Source organism: Danio aesculapii, chromosome 4, assembly GCF_903798145.1.
Source record: "Danio aesculapii chromosome 4, fDanAes4.1, whole genome shotgun sequence".
NCBI lineage: Eukaryota > Metazoa > Chordata > Actinopteri > Cypriniformes > Danionidae > Danio > Danio aesculapii.
In genome coordinates, this window is record NC_079438.1 from 24,550,907 (window position 1) to 24,573,743 (window position 22,837).

A 22,837-nucleotide genomic window follows, 5' to 3' on the forward strand; every position below is an offset into this window, starting at 1 on the left:
CAAATGACAATGGACTGGACAGACGACAACGAGAAACAAACAGATCGGAGAAGGAAGCAAGGAAAAGGATTTATCTAAAAGAAGCAACTGTAACAGTGGATATAGGACAAACAACTGAGGTGAGAGCAATGGATTTAATTAAAGCAGTGACGGAGAGGATTGGGGATGGAAAGATTTTGGCTGTAAGACCAAAACAAAACAAGGAGTATGAAGTAACACTTGAAAGAGAGGAAGATGCTGATGTGTTAACAGACGGATTAACTATTAAAGGGATAAACTGTACAGTAAAGAGGCTACAAAATCGAGATTATGTTGTCTCCTTCATGCATCTGCCTGTCTATGTTGCTGACGTAGATATTTTAGAGAAATTGGATCATTGGGGAGTTTGTCCCATTTCAAAAATTAAAAGAAGGTTTTATCCGGGCACAGATATTGAAGATGGGACGAGGTTTGTTAAAACCAGATTCCCCAAAGAAGTGGCGTCCCTCCCGTACAGCACAAGAATAGAGACAGCAGAAGGACCACAATACTTTAGGGTGATGCACAGCCATCAGGTGAAAACTTGCAGGCTGTGCATGAGCCCAGATCATGTGGTAAAAGACTGTCCAGATTTTAAGTGTTTTAAGTGCGAGGAAAGGGGGCATTTCGCAAGGGATTGCGATGCGGTGAAGTGCCCGGATTGTAATAAGGTTTTAAATAAATGTGAATGTTGGATGGGGGAAGAGGAGGAGGAGGTAGAGCAGCGGGTAGACAGACAGATGTATGAAGGAGACAATATACAGTCAGAGGACAAAACAACAACACAAGACAGAAGAACAGAATCTAAAAGTGAAAAACTACAAGAGAATGAGGCTAATGGAAAGGACAGAGTCACTGAACAGGAAGGGACAACATGGACTCAAATGGATATGACTGACAGTTTAAGGAATGTTTTGGAAGCAGCAGAAATGAGCAATTCGAATAATAAAGACTTACAACAAGGACAACAGGAAGACATATTTTGGACACAAATGGACATGACAGACAGTTTTCAAGAGGCATTGGACACAGTGGAGACAAAAGACCAAAGTAATGAGGAGCAAGACGAGTTAGAGGAACATTACAAAAGGAGGGAAACAAAGAGACACAGGTGAAATCATCAAAAAGAAGAAGATCGATAAAGATAAAACCTAATTTAGAGACTGCAAGGAAAAAACTGCTAAAAGATGAAGAAATCGAATGCGCAAATAAGTATGAGTTGCTAAAGGGCTTGGAAGAGATGGACTGAGATGATGGTTTTTATGAATGTTTTTATCTTATTTATGGTTTTAGGAATTGTGTCTTTTAATGCAAGAGGGCTTTTAGACATCAGAAAATTCCAAAATGTAAAAGAAAAGTGTAAAAGAGAAGAAATAATTATTTTACAAGAAACAAATTGGAAAAATGAGGTGATGGACGTATATAAAAAAAGTGGGATGGGGACTTTTATTATAGTAATGGAGATGGGAAAGCTGGGAGAGGAGTAGCTATTTTAATAAGAAAGAATGCACTACAAATGAGTAAAGTAATATATAAAGACAAACAAGGGAAATGTATGATTTTAGAAATAAAATATGAAGGGAAAGATATATTTTAGTTAACGTGCATGCACCCAATGAAGAGAGTGAAAAGAAAAGCTTTTTTAACTTTTAGAAGGTTTTTAAACGACTATAAACAAATAATAGTATGTGGGGATTTTAACACTGTTTTTAGCAGACAGGACATAACAGAAGGTATGGTTTTTAAATCAGACACAGGAAGAAAAGAACTAAAATCACTAATGGAGGAAAAAGGAATGATAGACATTTGGAGAGAGAGAAACGGGAAGAAAAAGGAGTTTTCTAGAAGACAAATAGTAGGGAATTTTGTAACTCAATCGAGAATAGACTATGTGTTATGCACAAGAAATATAGAAATTTATATAGAAAAAATAAAGTATGATGAAACTGTTTTAAGTGACCATAAATTTTTATTTTTAATTTTAATACAGAAGAAATACAAAGAGGCCCAGGGGTGTGGACATTAAATAGTGACATTTTAAAAAATGAAGACTATGTTAAAAAAATAAAAGGAATAATAGAAAAGGAAAAAGGAAACCAAATTATAATGAAGACAAAAGACTATGGTGGGAAAATGTCAAATATCTGATTAAAAAACTACAATACAATTTTGTAGAATAATACAAAAGAATAAAAGACACCAAGAAAAAACAATAAAAGAAATCTTAGAAAAAGAACTAGAAAAAAATGAAAAACATACAAAAAATAAAAGAAATGGAGGAAAAACTGAAAGAAATTGAGGAAAAGAAATATGAAGGAGCTAGACTAAGAAGCAAAGCAAAATATGTAGTAGAGGGAGAAAAGTGCACAAAATTCTTCTTTGATTTAGAAAGACAAAAAGGAAAAGCAGAAACTAAAGATAATACAAGGAGCAAAAGGAGAAAGCATAGAAGGAAATGAAGACATTTTAAAAGAAATAAAAACATACTATGAGGAGTTATTTAAAACACAGGGAGTTGATGAATTACAAATGGAAAAATTATTAAAACAGATAAAAACAAAATAGATGAAGAGGATAAAAGAGAATGTGACCAAGAAATAAAAGAAGAAGAAATAAGAAAAGCAATAGAAAGCTTGAACAAAAGGAAAAGTCCAGGAATAGACGGGTTAAATAGTGAATTTTACGTATGTTTTAAGAAATTTTAATACCAATTTTAACTGAAATTTTTAAAGAAATACTGCAAAAAGAAGAATTAAATGAAAGAATGGGAATGGGATTAATGAAATTAATACACAAAAAAGGAGAAAAGACATTGTTAAAAAATTACAGACCAATCACAATGTTAAACACAGATTTGAAGATTTTAACTAAAATTTTAGCAAATCGATTAAAAGAAGTGATGCCAAAAATAATTCAAACAACACAGGCCTACGCGATAAAAGGAAGAGACATAGCAGATATAACAATGAGCATAAAAGACATCATAGAATATATGAAGGACAAAAAAGAGGAAGGATATATCATAAGTTTGGATTTCGAAAAAGCTTTTGACAGAGTTGAACACCAGTTTTTATTAAGTACTTAAAAAGTTTGGTTTTGGAGAAGTTTTTAGAAAATGGATCAGGATTTTATATAAGGGTATTTTAACAAAAATTAAATGTAATGGCTTTTTAACAGAATGTTTTAAAATAACAAGATCGATAAGGCAAGGATGTCCTCTGTCAGCACTCTTATATTCACTTGTGGCAGAATCCCTGGGCCTAGCTATCAGTGAAGAGAAAAAATAAAAGGAATGGAAATTGAAGAAAATAAAGTAAATAAAATGTTTCAATATGCAGATGACACTACATTAATAGTAAAAGGAAAAGAGAGTGTGAAAGAAGCAATGAAAATAGTACAACAGTTTTGTAAAGGATCAGGAAGTAAAGTAAATGAAGACAAAACGGTTTATATGAAGTTTGGAAAGGAGACAGATTTAGCAGATTGCACCAATTTTAAAGAAGTAGAAGAAATAAAGATTTTAGGGGTTTTAATGGGGAAAGATGCCAGAACAGCTAGAGATAAGATGTGGGAGGGTTTTTTAACAGATATAGAAAGGAGGTTAAATTACTGGAAACTAAGAACACTGACATTAAAAGGAAAAGTTTTAATTATAAATGTTTTAATGGAGTCTAAGTTGTGGCATGTTTTATATGTTTTAGAAATGCCAATGTGGATAGAAAAGAGGTTGAAAAAATGTTTTACTGATTTTTTATGGGGAGGTAAGCCACCAAGGATTGCTTTTAATACAGTTGTAGGGGAAACAGACAAGGGTGGGTTGGGTTTAATAGATGTAGAACAAAGGAAAAATAGTTTAAGAGTGAAAAGAATAAAGAAGTATCTAGAAAAAGAAAACAAAGCAGAGTGGAAAAAAACAATGAAATATTTTTTAAACAAATGTGGTCATTTTAACATGGGAGATGGGATTTTATGGATGAAAACAAAAGCTTGGATGACAGAAAACTTACCTGAATTTTATAGAGAAATTTTAAGTGCGTGGGGGAACTTTTTAACTATAGTGCAATATAATCCACATGGAAGGGAAAACATTTTAAACCAACCTCTTTTCTTGAACAACAACATTTTAAGTCAAGGGAAGGTTTTATTTTTTAAGAAATGGATAGAAGTTGGGATTTTAAAAGTAAGGGACATTTTATATGAATTTAAAGAAGGATTTTTAACTGAACAATATGTTATAGACACAATGGAGGAGGCGAAAGAGGAATACAACAGAAGGGAAATACAAAAAGGAAAAAATCTTGACATAATTAAACAGGCAATTCCGAAAGAATGGATACGAAGAATAGACAATTTCGAAAAAGAAACAAATAAAGTGTGTGAAAATAGGAGAAAAACACATTTTAAAGAATGTACTGTGAAGAATATTTATTGTTTTTTTAGAGAGAAAGTTTTTAAAGAACCAACAGCAAACAAATACTGGATGGAAAAATACAATGTAAAAGCAAATGAAATATGGGGAACATGAAAGGAAGGTATGTAGAAACAAAGTCGAATGTCTAGAATTTTTAATAAGGCACAAAGCAATATTTTCAGATGTCATTTTAAACAAGATAGGGATGGAACAAAGTGCAATATGTAAAGTATGTCAAAAAGAAGAAGAGGGTTTTTTACACATGTTTTTATATTGTCAAGAATTGGAAAGTTTTTTAAAAGATTGTAAAGTTTTAATTAAAGGACTACTTGGAGACTGGGATGAAAATGAAACAGAATGGAACAGAGTATTGATGTTGGGATGGAATAAGAAATGAAAATAAGAAAATTGTCAACCTATGTATCATGCTGATGAAGAATGCAATGTGGGAAAGAAGAATTGTGGCAAAAAAGAGAAAATTGTGATGGATGTATGGGCAATTTTAAGGAGGAAAACGGAAGGATATATGGAAAAACTGTATATATATTAAAAACGAGGACAATTTAGGTGAACTGCACAAAATCTTGACGAACAAAGCATGTCAAGTTTTTAAAGAAATGAACTGGAATTTACCACAGTTTTAATGTTTTGATTCCAAATGATTTTTTTAATTGTGCTTTACCGTGTAATTGTAACTGAAATTATTTTAATGAAAAAAAAAAAAAAAAAGGCAATGCCTGATCTCATCTGAACTCGGAAGCAAAGCAGGGTTGGGCCTGGTAAGTACTTGAATGGGAGACCGCCTGGGAATACCAGATGCTGTAAGCTTTTTGAATTCCTTCATTTGGTAGCGAATAAACTTCCCGTGTCCCAGCTCTGCTGCTGGTGTCTTTTCTGCTGCTGGTGCCCCGGAGCAGAAACAGAAAACAAACAAAAAAAAAAGGTAAACAATTGAGGTGATAAGGGCGTTGTTTCTGTAATAAAAAAATAAAAAAACGCCTGTCATAGAAAAAGAGACGGAGCTGTGCTATTTATGGTGTTTCTATGTTAATTGTAGCAGCTTTTGCTGTGACTTTAGTTAATGAATTTAGTGGACTTCTGATCTAAATCAGTCTAACATGTACATTATACAGACAAAAAAAGGAGCGGCAATAATTCGGTTGTTAGATTTGTTTATGGATCTTGAACAAAAAAGCTTAACAGAACCTTTTAGGTTTGTAACATGACAGTGAGATTCAAGCAAGATTGAATGAATCTTATTTGAAGTGTGCAGCAAGTCTGAGAATTCAAAGCTAACTATTGTCCTCAGATCATCACAACCAAGTTTTGAGAAGACCAGTCGGAATCGTTTTACACAACTTAAATGTAACCCAACAAAGACAACCCAGATAGACTTGAACCCACAATCCCCAGCTTTAAGGCTGATGCCTTATCCATTAGGCCAATACTAGCCTTTGTCATATCTCATGTATGGCTCAGGAAGTTCTTATAACTCAGAAAACAGTATTTAGGATCCCTATGCCATATTGCATTCAGACGATCTGGTGTGTACACCTAATGACAAAACAGCTTCTCTGAGAAGTTTTCCATTGTCATGTCATTTTGACCTAGGGGTATGAACCTAGCTTTTTAAAGGTAACACTGGATTGTCTTGCACAGTCAACTTAAAAGGAACTGCATCAAAGACAACCCAGTTGGTACTTTAAACCCACAATCCCCAGTTTCGAAGGCTGGCCTTATCATTAGGCCACTGGGCTGTTTTTACTGCCTGTGAAGTGTATATGCCTCCAGGGAGTTGCTGACACACGTAACAAAACAACATGAACAAAGAGTTCATTGGATCGTCTCACAGAATTTTTGTGGCACTCAGACTGCTTCTACAGGGCTCGTTGGTCTAGGGGTATGATTCTCGCTTTGGTGCGAGAGGTCCTGGGTTCAATCCCGAACGAGCCCTTTGCCTGTCATCGAAAAAGAGGCGGAGCTGTGCTACTATGATGTTTCTATGTTAATTGTAGCAGCTTTGCACATAGTTAATGAACATTTAGTGGACTTCTGATCTAAATCAGTCTAACATGTACAATTATACAGACAAAAACAGGAGCGGCAATGATTCGGTTTTAGATTTGTTTATGGCTCTTGAACAACCCCACCAGCTTTATATGTAAGCACCATTTTGTCTTTGTACACAGTCTCTTCTCTGTAGGCACCATGCAGGATTCAAAATGGCCTTTCGCGTTAGGTATCTCGTTACCCTTTTAGTCATAACAGGTAATATGCATGGCAATGCAGGAAGGTAATGACATGCAAACACATCTCAAGAAGGTTTTCACAGCTACAGTGTTTCATCCACCAAACATTGCTCCCAAATTGAAGTGAGACCTTCAAAGACAACCCAGATGGGACTTGAACCAACAATCCAAGCCCCGGAGGCTGATGCCTTATCCATTAGGCCACTGGGCCATTTCGCCATCATTTTGTCATGGATTTTTTGTATGCCTTCACAAAAATGCCAACGCATGGAAAACTGCACTTTAGGATCTCGATGCCAGTTTGCATTCCGTCAATAAGATGTGTGCAACCAAGGACAAACATTTTCTTGTGCAATCATCCACATTCGTCTCATTGGTCCTGGGGTATGTCAGGCTCGCGTATGGTGTGACTGGTCTTGAGTTTCAATTCCAGACAAGGCCACTCTCATTAACTTGCAATCACAACCTTTCTGCAGCTATTTTCTTGTTTGCATTCATCATCATCCAGCTAACATGAGACCATTAGTGAAGCCACGGGGGTACTTGAAGTCAAGATCTCCATTACCAAAGCTTAGCAGAACCTTTTAGGTTTGTAACGTGACAGTGAGATTCAAGCAAGTTTGGATGAATCGTATTTGAAGTGTGCAGCAAGTCTCTGAGAATTCGAAGCTAACTATTGTCCTCAGATCATCCCGCCTAAGTTTTGAGTTGACCAGTCGGAATTGTTTCACACAACTTAAATGTAACCCAACAAAGACAACCCAAATGGGACTTGAACCCACAATCCCCAGCTTCGAAGGCTGATGCCTTATCCATTAGGCCACTGGGTCAACACTAGCTTTTGTCAGATCTCAAGAAGTCAAGAAGTTCTTGTAACTTCTAACTCAGAAAACAGTCTTTAGGATCCTATGCCATATTGCACTCAGACGATCTGGTGTGTACCCTAATGACAAAACAGCTCCTCTGAGGAGTTTTCCATTGTCATGTCTTTTTGACCTAAGGGTATGAACCTAGCTTTTTAAAGGTAACACTGGATTGTCTTGCACAGTCAACTTAAAAGGAACTGCAGCAAAGACAACCCAGTTGGTACTTTAAACCCACAATCCCCAGCTTCGAAGGCTGGTGCCTTATCCATTAGGCCACTGGGCTGTTATACTGTCTGTGAACTGTAATATGCCTCCAGGGAGTTGCTGACACACGGAACCAAAACAACATGAACAAGAGAGAGTGGATCGGTCTCACAGAATTTTTTTGTGGCACTGCAGACGCTTCTACAGGGCTCGTTGGTTCTAGGGGTATGATTCTCGCTTTGGTGCGAGAGGTCCCGGGTTCAAATCCCGGACGAGCCCTATGAACGTCATAGAAAAAGCACGGTGCTGTGCTAACTATGGTATTTCTATGTTAATTGTAGCAGCTTTTGCTTTGACATTAGTTAATGAACATTTAGTGGACTTCTGCTCTAAATCAGTCTAACATGTACAATTATACAGACAAGAAAAAGCGGCAAATGATTCGGTTGTAGATTTTTAAGGATCTTGAACAACCCCCAACTTATATGTAAGCACCATTTTTGTCTTTGTACACAGTCTCTTCTCTGTAGGCACATGCAGGATTCAAATGGCCTTTCGCGTTAGGTATCTCGTTACCCTTTTAGTCATACAGGTATATGCATGGCAATGCAGGAAGGTAATGACATGCAAACACATCTCAAGAAGGTTTTCACAGCTACCGTGTTTCATCCACCAACATTGCTCCCAAATTGAAGTGAGATCTTCAAAGACAACCCAGATGGGACTTGAACGAACAATCCCAAGCCCGGAGGCTGATGCCTTATCCATTAGGCCACTGGGCCATTTCGCCAATCATTTGTCATGGATTTTTTGTATGCCTTCAACAAGATGCCAACGCATGGAAAACTGCACTTTAGGATCTCGATGCCAGTTGCATTCCGTCAATAAGATGTGTGCAACTAATGGACAAACATTTTCTTTGTGCAATCATCCACATTCGGTCTCATTGTCCTGGGGTAGGTTCTCGCGTATGGTGGACTGGTCTTGAGTTTCAAATTCCAGAAGGCCACTCTCATTAACTTGCAATCACAACCTTTCTGCAGCTATTTTCTTGTTTGCATTTCATCATCATCCACCTAACATGAGACCATTAGTTGAAAGCCACGGGTACTTGAAGTCAGATCTCCATTACCAAAGCTCAGCAGAACCTTTTAGCTTTGTAACGTGACAGTGAGATTCAAGCAAGATGGATGAATCGTATTTGAAGTGTGCAGCAAGTCTGAGAACTCGAAGCTACCTACTGTTCTCAGATCATCACGCCTAAGTTTGAGAAGACCAGTCGGAATTGTTTCAAACAACTAAATGTAACCCAACACTGACAACCAGAAGGGACTTGAACCCACAATCCCCAGCTTCGAAGGCTGATGCCTTATCCATTCTACTGGGTCAACACTAGCCTTTGACATATTGATGTATGGCTCAGGAAGTTCTTGTAACTCAGAAAACAGTACTTTAGGATCCCTATGCCATATTGCATTCAGACGATCTGGTGTGTACACCTAATGACAAAACAGCTTCTCGAGGAGTTTCCATTGTCATGTCTTTTGACCTAGGGGTATGAACCTAGCTTTTAAAGGTAACACTGGATTGTCTTGCACAGTCAACTTAAAAGGAACTGCATCAAAGACAACCCAGTTGGTACTTTAAACCCACAATCCCCAGCTTCGAAGGCTGGTGCCCTATCCATTAGGCCACTGGGCTGTTTTTACTGCCTGTGAACCTTAATATGCCTCCAGGGAGTTGCTGACACACGTAACAAAAACAACATGAACAAGTGGATCGGTCTCACAGAATTTTTTTGTGGCACTGCAAATTGCTTTTACAGGGCTCGTTGGTCTAGGGGTATGATTCTCGCTTAGGGTGCGAGAGGTCCCGGGTTCAAATCCCGGACGAGCCCTACGCCTGTCATCAAAAAAGAGGCGGAGCTGTGCTATCTATGGTGTTTTTATTTAATTGTAGCAGCTTTGACATTAGTTAATGAACATTTAGTGGACTTCTCATCTAAATCAGTCTAACATGTACAATTATACAGACAAAAAACGGAGCAGCAATGATTCGGTTGTTAGATTTGTTTATGGATCTTGAACAACCCACCAACTTTATATGTAAGCACCATTTTGTCTTTGTACACAGTCTCTTCTCTTTAGGCACCATGCAGGATTCAAATGGCGTTTCGCGTTAGGTATCTCGTTACCCTTTTAGTCATAACAGGTAATATGCATGGCAATGCAAGAAGGTAATGACATGCACACATCTCAAGAAGGTTTTCACAGCTACCGTGTTTCATCCACCAAACATTGCTCCCAAATTGAAGTGAGACCTTCAAAGACAACCCAGATGGGACTTGAACCAACAATCCCAAGCCCCGGAGGCTGATGCCTTATCCATTAGGCCACTGGGCCATTTCGCCAATCTTTTGTAATGGATTTTTTTGTATGCCTTCAACAAGATGCCAACGCATGGAAAACTGCACTTTAGGATCTCGATGCCAGTTGCATTCCGTCAAATAAGATGTGTGCAACTAATGGACAACATTTTCTTTGTGCAATCATCCACATTCGGGTCTCATTGGTCCTGGGGTATGGTTCTCGCGTATGGTGTGACTGGTCTTGAGTTTCAAATTCCAGACAAGGCCACTCTCATTAACTTGCAATCACAACCTTTCTGCAGCTATTTTCTTGTTTGCATTTCATCATCATCCAGCTACATGAGACCATTAGTTGAAAGCCACGGGGTACTTGAAGTCAAGATCTCCATTACCAAAGCTTAGCAGAACCTTTTAGCTTTGTAACGTGACAGTGAGATTCAAGCAAGATTGGATGAATCGTATTTGAAGTGTGCAGCAAGTCTGAGAACTCGAAGCTACCTATTGTCCTCCGATCATCACGCCTAAGTTTTGAGAAGACCAGTCGGAATTGTTTCAAACAACTTAAATGTCCCCAACAATGACAACCCAGAAGGACTTGAACCCACAATCCCCAGCTTCGAAGGCTGATGCCTTATCCATTAGGCTACTGGGTCAACACACTAGCCTTGACTTATCTGATGTATGGCTCAGGAAGTTCTTTAACTCAGAAAACAGTACTTAGGATCCCTATGCCATATTGCATTCAGACATCTGGTGTGTACACCTAATGACAAAACAGCTTCTCTGAGGAGTTTTCCATTGTCATGTCTTTTTGACCTAGGGGTATGAACCTAGCTTTTTAAAGGTAACACTGGATTGTCTTGCACAGTCAACTTAAAAGGAACTGCATCAAAGACAACCCAGTTGGTACTTTAAACCCCAATCCCCAGCTTCGAAGGCTGGTGCCCTATCCATTAGGCCACTGCGCTGTTTTTACTGCCTGTGAACTGTAATATGCCTCCAGGGAGTTGCTGACACACGTAACAAAAACAACATGAACAAAGAGTAGAGTGGATCTCTCACAGAATTTTTTGTGGCACTGCAAATTGCTTTTACAGGGCTCGTTGGTCTAGGGGTATGATTCTCGCTTAGGGTGCGAGAGGTCCTGGGTTCAAATCCCAGACGAGCCCTACGCCTGTCATCGAGAAAGAGGCGGAGCTGTGCTATCTATGGTGTTTTTATGTTAATTGTAGCAGCTTTGACATTAGTTAATGAACATTTAGTGGACTTCTGATCTAAATCAGTCTAACATGTACAATTATACAGACAAGAAAAGGAGCGGCAATGATTCGGTTGTTAGATTTGTTATGGATCTTGAACAACCCACCAACTTTATATGTAAGCACCATTTTGTCTTTGTACACAGTCTCTTCTCTGTAGGCACCATGCAGGATTCAAAATGGCCTTTCGCGTTAGGTATCTCGTTACCCTTTTAGTCATAACAGGTAATATGCATGGTAATGCAGGAAGGTAATGACATGCAAACACATCTCAAGAAGGTTTTCACAGCTACCGTGTTTCATCCACCAAACATGCTCCCAAATTGAAGTGAGACCTTCAAAGACAACCCATGGGACTTGAAACCAACAATCCCAAGCCCGGAGGCGGATGCCTTATCCATTAGGCCACTGGGCAATTTCGCCAATCATTGTCATGGATTTTTTGTATGCCTTAACAAGATACAGTGGTTTAAAAATGAGGAAATTTACAGAATATAAAATGCATCACTTACAATAAAATAAAAAACATGCAAGTGTATATTCAAATCAAGTCTTAATTAAATATACATTTGATATATTTATTCAATTATTAGCTGTGCTTTCCTTAAAGGCCTCGGTATACATCAAACAAAATTAAAGAATAAATTCAGAGCACCCAGGAAGTGATCCTATACTGTAGATTGCCATTATAACAGGGCCAGATCTTTGCATAGCATATCTTTGCATAGCAGTGTCGTAGAGAGAGGGAAGAGGGCTTATTGCTCTCAACAAACAATTGCACACAAGTTTCTCATTGAATACTCTGTAACCATGCCCTAGCAAAAAAAAAAAAAAATTAGCTCCTTGGCAACAACTCCATTGATTCCATTCAGACTTCAAAAGACATCTTTGGATTAGAGTGTAATAGAAACATGAAAGTTTCAATCCTCCGCTGATTTGCCCGCCTCTAGTATTAGAAAGATTTAGGATTATAAGAATGTGGAGCATGATCAGAGATGACAATAGCAGAATATACAGAAGTATAACTTATAAAAGTATAGAAGTATAGTAATAAGGTAAGAGAGCTGTATTTAAGAAAAATAATCAATGTGTGAATGAGATTGATGAACACTGGAAAAAAAGAAAAATCTTTTCATGATGGGTTGAGAAAGTGCCATGGGTCACGCATCCAACCTGATCCATGAAAGATGACACTGCCTTGACTATAGCAATTTCTCTAAAGTTTAGAATTCGACTGATCAAGCCTTGGGTCCATAACACAATTAAGTATAAAAATAATGGGAGTTGAAATACAAGAAAAAGAGAAGTAAAAAGCAGGGTTATCCTGTTTTGGGGCAAAAATGTTTACCAACACCACTGCCATTTGAAAAAGACTAGTTCACAATTTTGAAACCAAATTGACCTCCAATGCTAATTTTAGGTTAAGTTTACACCTGCAAATCCATAATTTATTTTAATATATTCATTTTGACACACAAACACATTGTTTTGTAGAGAATGAGAAAGACTGTGAAATGTATGATGCATCGTCATCCCAAACTGAGCATGACATTGTCACCACTATGCCAGATGAGAAGAGGAAAAGATTAATGAAAAAGAGAACATATAACGATTATATTGAGTGTAAGTGCATAAATATTCTTCAAATATTTGTTTATATTTTTTTATATAAATTATATATTATTAAAAATGTAAGCTAACACATGTGACACTTGCAGGGTCTTTAATCTCAGAAGATGACGCCGCAAAAGTTACTAAAAAGACAAGTGAGGGGAACTACATTTCTTGAACCTTGTATATATTAGGTTTCATGTTTTATGTGTGTGACATTAACGTTTATCACTGATAAAGTGAACAGTGAGTATAAATACCTTTTTTGACTGTTTATGTAGATAAAATACAGGTTTGCAGGCTTTTCCAAAACCTCCTGAGCTACCAAAAGCTTGCCTACACTCTAAAATTATTAATTAAACCCAAAATCATGCTGGTCTATGCTGGTTTTTTCAGCAGGGTTTACTGATGAGGATGACAAATAGGATGACAGTGATGAAGACATCAGTGGTCCCAGACCTGACCCCCAGAAAATGACCTCCAAAATGACGGTATTTAATTATTTTTGTAAAATATTTATTGTATATTAATATTTTTTTTCGTCGTGACAAACTGGGGTATTAGACGCAAATAGGAGCTTATGTACGCCTACAGTTCAACATTCATGTTAACTGAATAAACAGTTAGTAAACACAAGTACATATTATGAACATAATTTATTACATCACCAATTATCATAGTAGAAACAATTTCTCAAGCAGTTTGTGATGCATTTTGGAAATAGGAGATGAGCCCCTGGTCTAATGCGTCACCTGGCTCGAGAAACCCGTTCTCAAAAGACTTATTATTTGGGTAGCACACATATTCTGAATGCCTTCGCAGAATTCGAATGAGCCATTTTAATGTAGATTAATCTAGATTAATCTAGATAAAAAAAAAATATCTATGCGCACCTATAATATATATTATATATATATATATATATTATATATATAATATATATATATATATATATATATATATATATATATGGATATGGAAAATTTATTAAGTAATGTATCTTGGTAATGAATAAATTAGTATCCAATAAATGTTATTTATTATTATTTTTGGCAAAGCTAGTTGACTAAACTAGTTACTAAAACTTCAATGTTAAGCTGCTTTGACACAGTCTACTTTGTAAAAGTGCTATAGAAATAAAGATTAATTGAATTGAATTAAGTCACAGGGGTAGGTGTCTCAGCAAGGTACTTTAGACTTGACTTCACACTTCCTCCAGCATGCATGGGTCTTCCACAGGGCCTCCATTCAGTGGGACAAGGTAGGCATTCCAGGTAGGCATCCAGAAGGCATCTGAAACAGATGCCTAAGCCACGTCTACCCAAGTGACAGAGCTCCTCACCTTAACTCTATGGTACACCCCGTGAGGAAGCTCATTTTGGCTGCTTGTATCCAAGATTAAGTCCTTTTGTCATGACTCAAAGCTTATAGGTGAGAGTAGGAATGTAGTTTAACCTGTAAATCAACAGCTTGCCTTTTGGACCAGCTCCTCCTTTACTTCAACAGACACTTCTTTGACCAATTGACCAGTTTTATTGCAGCTGCTGCCACGCACCAATCTGCCTGCCAATCTAATTACCCTTCCCACACTAATGAACAAAACCCCAAGATACTTGAACTTCTCTACCTGGAGCAAAGACTCTCATCCAACCTGGATATAGCAAGCCACCTTTATCCGTAGATACCAAGGCCTCGAACTTGCAGGTGCTGATTTCATCCCCACCATGTCACACTTGACTACAAATCCACTGCAGTACATGTTGAAGATCCAGGTCCGTTAAAGCCAACAGAGCAACATCATCTTTAATATAAACAATGAAATTTGGTCATACCCAAACCAGACCCACTCCGGTTCTAGGCTGTACCTAAAATTCTGTCCATAGAAATAAAACAGAACCAATGACAAGGGTAGCCCTCAGAGTCCAACATGCACTGGGAACTTAAAGAGCCCATATTATACATGAAATAGGGTCATATTTAGGTTGTAAGGGTCTCCAACAACAGTCTAATATGCATGCAAGGTCAAAAACACTTTTATGGTCTTATAATCTGCATTTATTTTACCTAATTATCCCAGCGACTCCTATATGAATCATTCAGCGATTCATTTGTACCCAAAACCCCTCCTCAGCGCGAAGCTAATCTGCGCTGATTGGACCGATGACAGCCTGCTGCGATTGGTCGACGACACTGACAGGCTTCAGGGCGAGACAGAGTGAAATGGCCAGCAACTAATCATCAATATAAAAGTAGTCACAGTGCACACACGCTTCATAGTGGATTTTGGCTGCCAGTGGGTGAATGTAAATACAGACGATGGACTAGAAAATACGACGACTAACTATTTTATCAAGCAAAAGTCCAAGAACTGGTGAGGAGATCTCCTAGCAGTCTTCTTGCTCTTTTCACACACACACACGCACACACACACAGGGCCGGCGCGTCCAGAAATAGAGACGGCGCGGCGGCGAAACCTCCCTCCCCCTCCGCGTCCTCACTTACATCCGCGATTACAACCCCCCCCCCCCCCCCACCCCCCCCACCCCAGCTTCGATTTCAACCCCGAACCCCCACCCCACCACCCCCCAACCCCCGGGTCCTCACTTACTACGGGTCCCTTTCGTTTTCACTATCGGGTTGAGGGCGGCGTGATCACCCTTTGCCTAGAGCTTTACCCTATTCAGAGGAGACACACACACACACACACACACACACACACACACATTAACCTCCTAGAGGAGACACTCACACAAACGACCGTCCTCAGAGGAGACACACACACACACACACACACATAGCTGACTATCCGTAAACAAAGCAGCACGCGTTGCGTTTTCAACGTGGCTTTACACGGAATATGAGAATATATAGAGTTAACCTGATACAGTACACGCGGTTACAAGTAACAAAACACAACTAAATACATAATTTGCAAGCTAGAGTAAATGAGGCAACAGTTTAAATCGCACGTACTTACACTGGTGAAATTGGGGTAAGAACTGATTCATGATCCCTGATCCTTGTTCTGACAGTCTTTACTGATCCTTCCTTTAACAAACCGATGAAGTCTTCTTTGTAAGCAGGTAGTTTCCAGAGGCTCTCGATCTGCTCAAGGCTAGGCATTATTGCTAAGGTTTCATCTTTGGGTGAACTGTCAATAATCTCCATCTGCACAGCGTGACTTCATTTGACCGGTGTCTGTGTGTGTCTCTGTGTGTGTGTGTGTGTGTGTGTGTGTGACTTTTTTTTCTGTTAGTGGGCGGGGCCGCAGGTTTCAAATCTCCCGGGCTTGCGCGTAGCAACTACTTGTGTTTCGTAGCTGCATCATCACGAAACACCTAATGACTCGTTATCAAGACGACTCGTTTGAAGCACTATGAGTCGACTCTTTTATAGATGAATCAATAGTTTTAAACACTGTACACTTACAGATTTAAGCCTTAGCTGGATATTTCACTTCACTTAGAGCTGTGTGACACCACTACATGGAAGGGCATTTTCAAAAACCCATAATATGGGCTCTTTAATGCCAGTTCCAGTTTTCCATGACCTGGATGAAATTCACTTTGTTCCTCATGATTTCAAAGTTTAACTATCGGCTGAATTCTCCTCTCCAGTACCCCTGGCACAGACTTTTCCAAAGAGTCTGTGGAGTAAAACATACCCATTAGTTGGAACACCTCTTCTGATCCCCCTTCAAATCACTTTCCCCCAGGTTGTACAGTCCAGAGGTATGGTCCCTGTGTCTATGTGAGGTTGTAGAGGCATGTCAGCCAAGATAGCTCTAGAACTTCCAGAGATTTGAGGTAACCAGGGTGGATCTACGCCCAGCCACTTCTACTGTGAAGCTTACAGACTAGTTCAGTGACTTGAGCTTGCACGAGCAAGTTAACCCTTGTATCTGTCATCTCTGCTTTCTTAATTGAGGCTGTCCTCAAAGAATTCCTTCCACCATCTAATGTCCCCAGAATATCATTGAGGCAGGCCAGTAGTCCTCTTGGTCAAGTTTTTTGTTTCCCCAACCACATGGGTTTGCAGCACGCTTGGCGTGTTGATTGATTATCATCAGCTGTCCCATAAGCCAGCCAGGCCTGGTAGAACTTCTCCTTTAGTTTAATGGCATCCTTTGCTTCCAATGTCCATTACCAGGTTTGGGGTTCTGCCACAACAGGCACTAGAGGCCTTGAAGCCAAAGCTCCGATGACTGTGTTGACAAGTCAGAGAGCATGGACCATTTGGTTTAAATTCCAGCCTCCCGCAGGATCTGGTCAAAGCTTTTCCAGATGGGAGAGTTGAAAAACCCTTCAACATGTAGTTTAGTAGAAGTTCCCAGCAAACCCACACATAAGTTTGGGGCTGCCAGGTTTCTCTGGCCTCCTCCTCTGCCAGTGGATCCAACTAACTACCTGGTGTGGTTATCAGTTGACAACTAGCAGACTTTTGAAAACGATTTGTCTGCGCTTGAGAATTTTGGATTATTGCTATTCTCATCTTAATCAATTGGAATATTTAATTTATTTTTTAAATATAAATAGTATTTCAGTATTAAATGTGAATTTTGTATGCATATCACAGTGTAGCCTGCAGTAAAACAATTAGACAAACCTTGAAAAAGGTTACATCGTGCATGCTGTGAAATCGTTATGAAAGCATTTATTAATTTAGAATGAGACATTTGATTAACTTTTAGCCATTTTCCAGACCTACAGAACAAGGTGTTCCAAGAGTTCCTCCATCAATTTTTCATTGTCTACATCAACAGCATCCTAATATTTTCCCAGATCCTGGCTGACCATTGTCAGCAAGTCATGCTGGTCCTTCAACATCTGAGAAAACAATCTATATGTGACGTTGGGGAAGTGTGATCTCCACACGCCCTTAGTCTAATTATTATATTTCAGTCAGTCCTTGAGGGGACAAGGGAAAGGTAAAGTCCTTACATGGCTCAACTTCATCATATAACTCCAGAGTGTTTCTCGGCTTGGCAAATTTCTACAGAAGATTTTTACTCAAGATTCAGGAAAATCCTAGATCCCTCCTAGTTAGCATTCTTCGAGGCAACCCCAAGTCCCTTCCATGGAACAATTTATACTATCACTTACCAACTAGGTTCTAAAAACCGCAAAGCTGATGCTCTGTCCTATAAATTCTCCTTGATCTCAACCAATATATGTCAGTTATACTACCAACCCTTATGTGTGTCCCATACAATAAAATCTCAATGAAGTCACAGTATGCAATCTTTTGGGTTCTGGTCACCCAGGCAGAACATGCAACTGAAGCTGCGTAGTCTGTGCTGTCAAAAACACATAGAAGTTTGCCTCTGGCTAAACTTGTTCCACTCTTCATCCCAGCACTTCTCCAAGGCTCATAAACTGATTTGCATCAAAGGTCTACTTACTGCCTTAAGTGCTGAACTGTTCTTCCCTGTGTTCAGAAGCTGGGTTCACAACGCTAAAATAATCATTTGCAATATCTGATTGACTGGGTACAGCATGGAAGAAAAATCTTTTACCACTCTCATCCAGACCAGCCGGGCCTTATAAGTTGTAGTCTTCCCATAATAACATCAGGCGCCACACATGCAGGATGGGGTAATGCCAGGCATTCACTGCAGCCACCACCCTTGCTAAGACCCCAGGGCACACATGCTTAATTACCCGGTTATAAAGCCTCTTATAAAAGATACTCACCTTTGCTCCATCAGCCAGTGATTTACAATTCACATCCTCAGACACTCAATTGTGATTGCTACTTACCGACATTCTGTGTTTCTGTTGTCTCCTTGTCTTTAGGCTTCCATGTGTCATGTTCTCACCTCCTGGGGGGTGTTGACCAAAAGTAGAACTAAGAAAGCCATAATTTTACAAAAAATGTAACTTGACCTAGTTTACTCAGGGCGTTTTGCCTTAGTCCATTGCAGGTTTGCTGATCTAGGATGAGAATGTGTCATTATGTCAAGCCTAGTGTAAATAACCGGCATAAGTACGCATTCGCTGCATTCTTTAAAAAGGCCATGGGATTGATCACAGAAGCAATGATGCAAGATATGATGAGCCAATCAGGTAACAAGTTGAAAAACGTTTGCATGCTCAACTTCTAATGAGGTCCTTTGCAGTATAAATTTACAGAGTAGACATCTGACTTAATTTGCATCTGTTAAAGAAATAAGCCAAGGGACCTCTGGTTGAGTTGAAAGAAATACCTTATTTTATGTTTATGCTTAAGTAGCTCAATTCTGATAGAACCAATACATAAAATTTTATGAAAAGTAAAAAATACAAATAAAAAACATCTTTAACAATTGTTTTACACATTGTATAGGTAAAAACCCAGGAGTCAGCGGGGGGCCAGTTCATCCACAAAAATACAGGTATGGTTGTTTGGCACTATTTTCAAAAGGTGAACATTTTCAAATCCCTTAGTACAAAACTTAAAACTGATCCATTGTAATACCACTACTTTATCTTTCAAAACCTGATGTGATGATTTCATTATAGTTGCACATATTTTTATTACACATAATTACTTTTTCAGAACACTAGATAATTGTATTATGCATCAGGGCTCGGAAAATTTTTAAAATGCTTTTTATTTTTAATAATAATATATAAATATTCAGAATGTTTACTCATGTTTATTTTGGTTATTTAAAAGTTCCATATATTGCATTGGTCTAATAAGTTAAATTGTTCTGTGATATCTGCATAGTAGATTTAATTCAATTCAATTCACCTTTATTTGTATAGCGCTTAGGATCATTTTTATTTCTCCGCTGGCCAAACGTCTTGTGCAGAGCTGCAGTCTCAGTGGCGGAGGCTGGAAGCTGGCCTCAGCGAAGACTCGTCTGTCTCTGGAGCATCACAGGAATCAGTCTCGTGTTCTCCACTCTTCCATGACCATCACAGTAGCTGCTCAGGATACGGCCTGGTCCAGGATATGGAAACCTTGGGATCATCTCGTCGTTGGTCTTGGATCGAATCAGTGACTCTGCATAGTCTGAGGGCCTTGTTTATGGCTTTGGTAAGTTAAAAAATCTCCAGAAACAGTTTTATAAGCTAATTTATTACTCCTTAAAATACCCCTAGATCAGAAGGTCCATGATTGACCGTATATGGTTTGTGTCGTGAATATTAACAAGCTCCGCTCTGAATGCCGCTCTTACAGACACACACACACACAGAGAGAGAGAGAGAGCATGATGACGTACACTGAACACGGACAAATATCAATCCAAACAGAGTAACGTTAACGTTAATTTTTCTCACCAAATCTGTTATTGATAAAGGCTAAATTATAATTAAATTTGACAAAAGAGAGTAAAAAAGATTTATCGCGTTTTGTATTTTGAAGCCAAAGAAGTCACAGAAATCACAGCCAGGAATTAATATCAACCTCTGCATGAACAGATGACAGTTGAGCAGAGGGATCTGACATGATTCGGCAGTCTATGTGTTTGTTGAAACATACTCGTCAAGTTTCATAAATTAACAATTAACGATAAATTACCAAAAGATGTAACTAAACTTACCTTATGCCTCTTCGGAGTGGAGATGAATAAATGTGCTATCTGTAAATCTTGTATTTTGCTTGCTTAAAACATAGTTTGTACTGTGGTTTCAGGAAGTTACTATTAAGTCAGTGTTAAAACATTTCCATTGACAAAACGCTTAATTTGTGTAGTGTAAAGGACATTTTGTGATTGTGTACTGCACTTGCACAATTAAAAATATTTGGAAATGTTTTAAAAGGTGCACTTTTGATGATCTGTTGTGATAAAAGCACTAAGCGTTTTGAAAATGTACCAGTTGCTTGTAAAATTGTGCTAAACCAATAAAAAAACTAACTATGCTGATAATTTGTATTAACCTATTTTTTTTGTGTGTGTGTTTATATTAGAGCTCGACAGACAAAAAAACAAGCGTGCATATGTTAAAAGACCATGGGCTCCTTCAGAAGTCAAATCTGTCATCAAATACTTCCGGGAGCACATTAAAAAGGGAAAGCTGGCTACATTGCCAGAGTGTCATGCCTGCAAGACAGCTGAACATCCAGTTCTTGACTCACGAACTATTCAGAATATAAGAGACTTTGTGAGAAACAAAGGAAAATCTAACAAGCAATGTTTTTAATGTCTAAAGGAAAAGTCTAAAAGATGTCATTTGGACAATTGTACTTGTGAACTATTTCTACTTTTCTAAGCTTTAGATTTTTACTTTTTAAACATTTTTTAAATAGTTTTAAACTCATTTTAAATATTATCTATTAAAGTATTTAATGTATCTGTTTTTACTCCTGTACTTCAAATGTTTGATGTACTTCAGTTTTAACATTTAACAGTGCACACTGTTTTTAGTATTCTGTAAGTTGTGTGGTAGCTTGTTTTTATTATTACTTATTATTCTTGTAATGTTATTATTACTGCAAATAAATACTTTACTCTAATTACTATGAATTAGCACACTGTGTGTACATGTAAACAGCAAATACAATAAAAGAAGCTTGTCATTCATTCATCATTTTCTTGAAGTATGCATCTAACCCCAGTCAGTGTTTTTGTTATGTTACTGGTCCCTGTAAACCATGTTTGACCCTTTAAACCACTTTGCTTGTTGTGTATGAATGATTTACACAAGCAGACCCTTTAAACCTGTGTGTCCCAACAAACCATGATACAGATGACCCTATAAGCCTGTGAAAAAACAGGTGTAATTTTTCCACAACTCCATGGTCACAAGTGATTTTTTTAAGTGAGATGTATCTTAATGAGGCCATGACAGATTGTTTGATATATAAATTTAATTTGTAGGTTGTAATGAAAGGTGTGTCCCCCTAAACCACAGTGGTTACATGCTGTCCCTGTAAACACTATATACCTGTATGTGTGCGTGTGTGTAAGAGAGAGAGAGAGAGCAAGCAAGTGGAAAACGAGGGAGAAATGTATCAATAAGTCCTGTTAATGTAATATGCTTTAGGCTATCAAGTTGGTATTGGCATGAACAGCTATACCTGTTAACAGGTTTCTTATATGTAAAACGGTCCTATTCAGTTAATGGTCTGGCCTATTAGACAGCTATTAATAGAGATGACTGCATATGATGATGATCCATTTATTTAAATGAATATGTGACACAAGTATTTAAATTTCATTGTTGCAAACAAGTTACAGGAGAGAGTGCAGTTGTTGTTTTATATGATGTCCACCACTGTAATTACACCATGATGAAAAAGAAGTCTCAGAAATGCTGTAGTTGGTGTAGGTGGAGCAGGTTAATCACATTAAAAGTTCTGCATTGTGTAGATATGAAAGTGAACTCTTGTTGTTGAATTACCCTGTATAAACTGCCTATACAATAATTTTACTTGTGATGTAATTATTTCCTAATTATAAATATATAGATGTATGACAGATTTAATAGTGGACTCCAGAAAGGTAAGACCAAAGCTTGAAATTGCACCATGTGAGTGCATGAGACCAATAGAAGATCAAAACATGAGCTATATGGAGCAATCGCTCGCTTTTAGCAATGTCTAATCATATTGTTTTATCCCACCTTATCCCACATTGAATCGACTGCATTGATTCCTTTGTCTATTAGGCTAGTTTCAATTGGATTTCAGAATGTCACTATGCAGAGTGAGTGCATTTTCCCTCCTTCTCCTGGTAAGGAGATAAAGCTGTATAATAGAATTAGTTATATTTCAGATAATATAAATCAAATATTAGCAACAAAAGACCAATTTCATAATGTTTTTAGTGTAAAAGACTTCAATTTAAAGCAAAACAGATGCTGGAAAACTGGATCAGATATATGGCACTTTACTCACACCTGATTACCTCTGCAGATTAT

General features: G+C 38.1%; 1 protein-coding gene and 3 non-coding genes across 4 annotated transcripts in view; 3 read left to right on the forward strand and 1 right to left on the reverse strand.

Moving 5' to 3' along the window:
- LOC130223488 (zinc finger protein 208-like) overlaps window positions 1-22,837 on the forward strand; it is a 56,307-nt gene that overhangs the window by 13,006 nt on the left and 20,464 nt on the right. The gene's annotated exons all lie outside the window — the stretch shown is intronic.
- Window positions 7,436-7,508, reverse strand: trnar-ucg (transfer RNA arginine (anticodon UCG)). The gene has a single exon. It is a non-coding gene; the product is annotated as a tRNA-Arg (tRNA).
- Window positions 9,574-9,645, forward strand: trnap-agg (transfer RNA proline (anticodon AGG)). The gene has a single exon. It is a non-coding gene; the product is annotated as a tRNA-Pro (tRNA).
- Window positions 11,214-11,285, forward strand: trnap-agg (transfer RNA proline (anticodon AGG)). The gene has a single exon. It is a non-coding gene; the product is annotated as a tRNA-Pro (tRNA).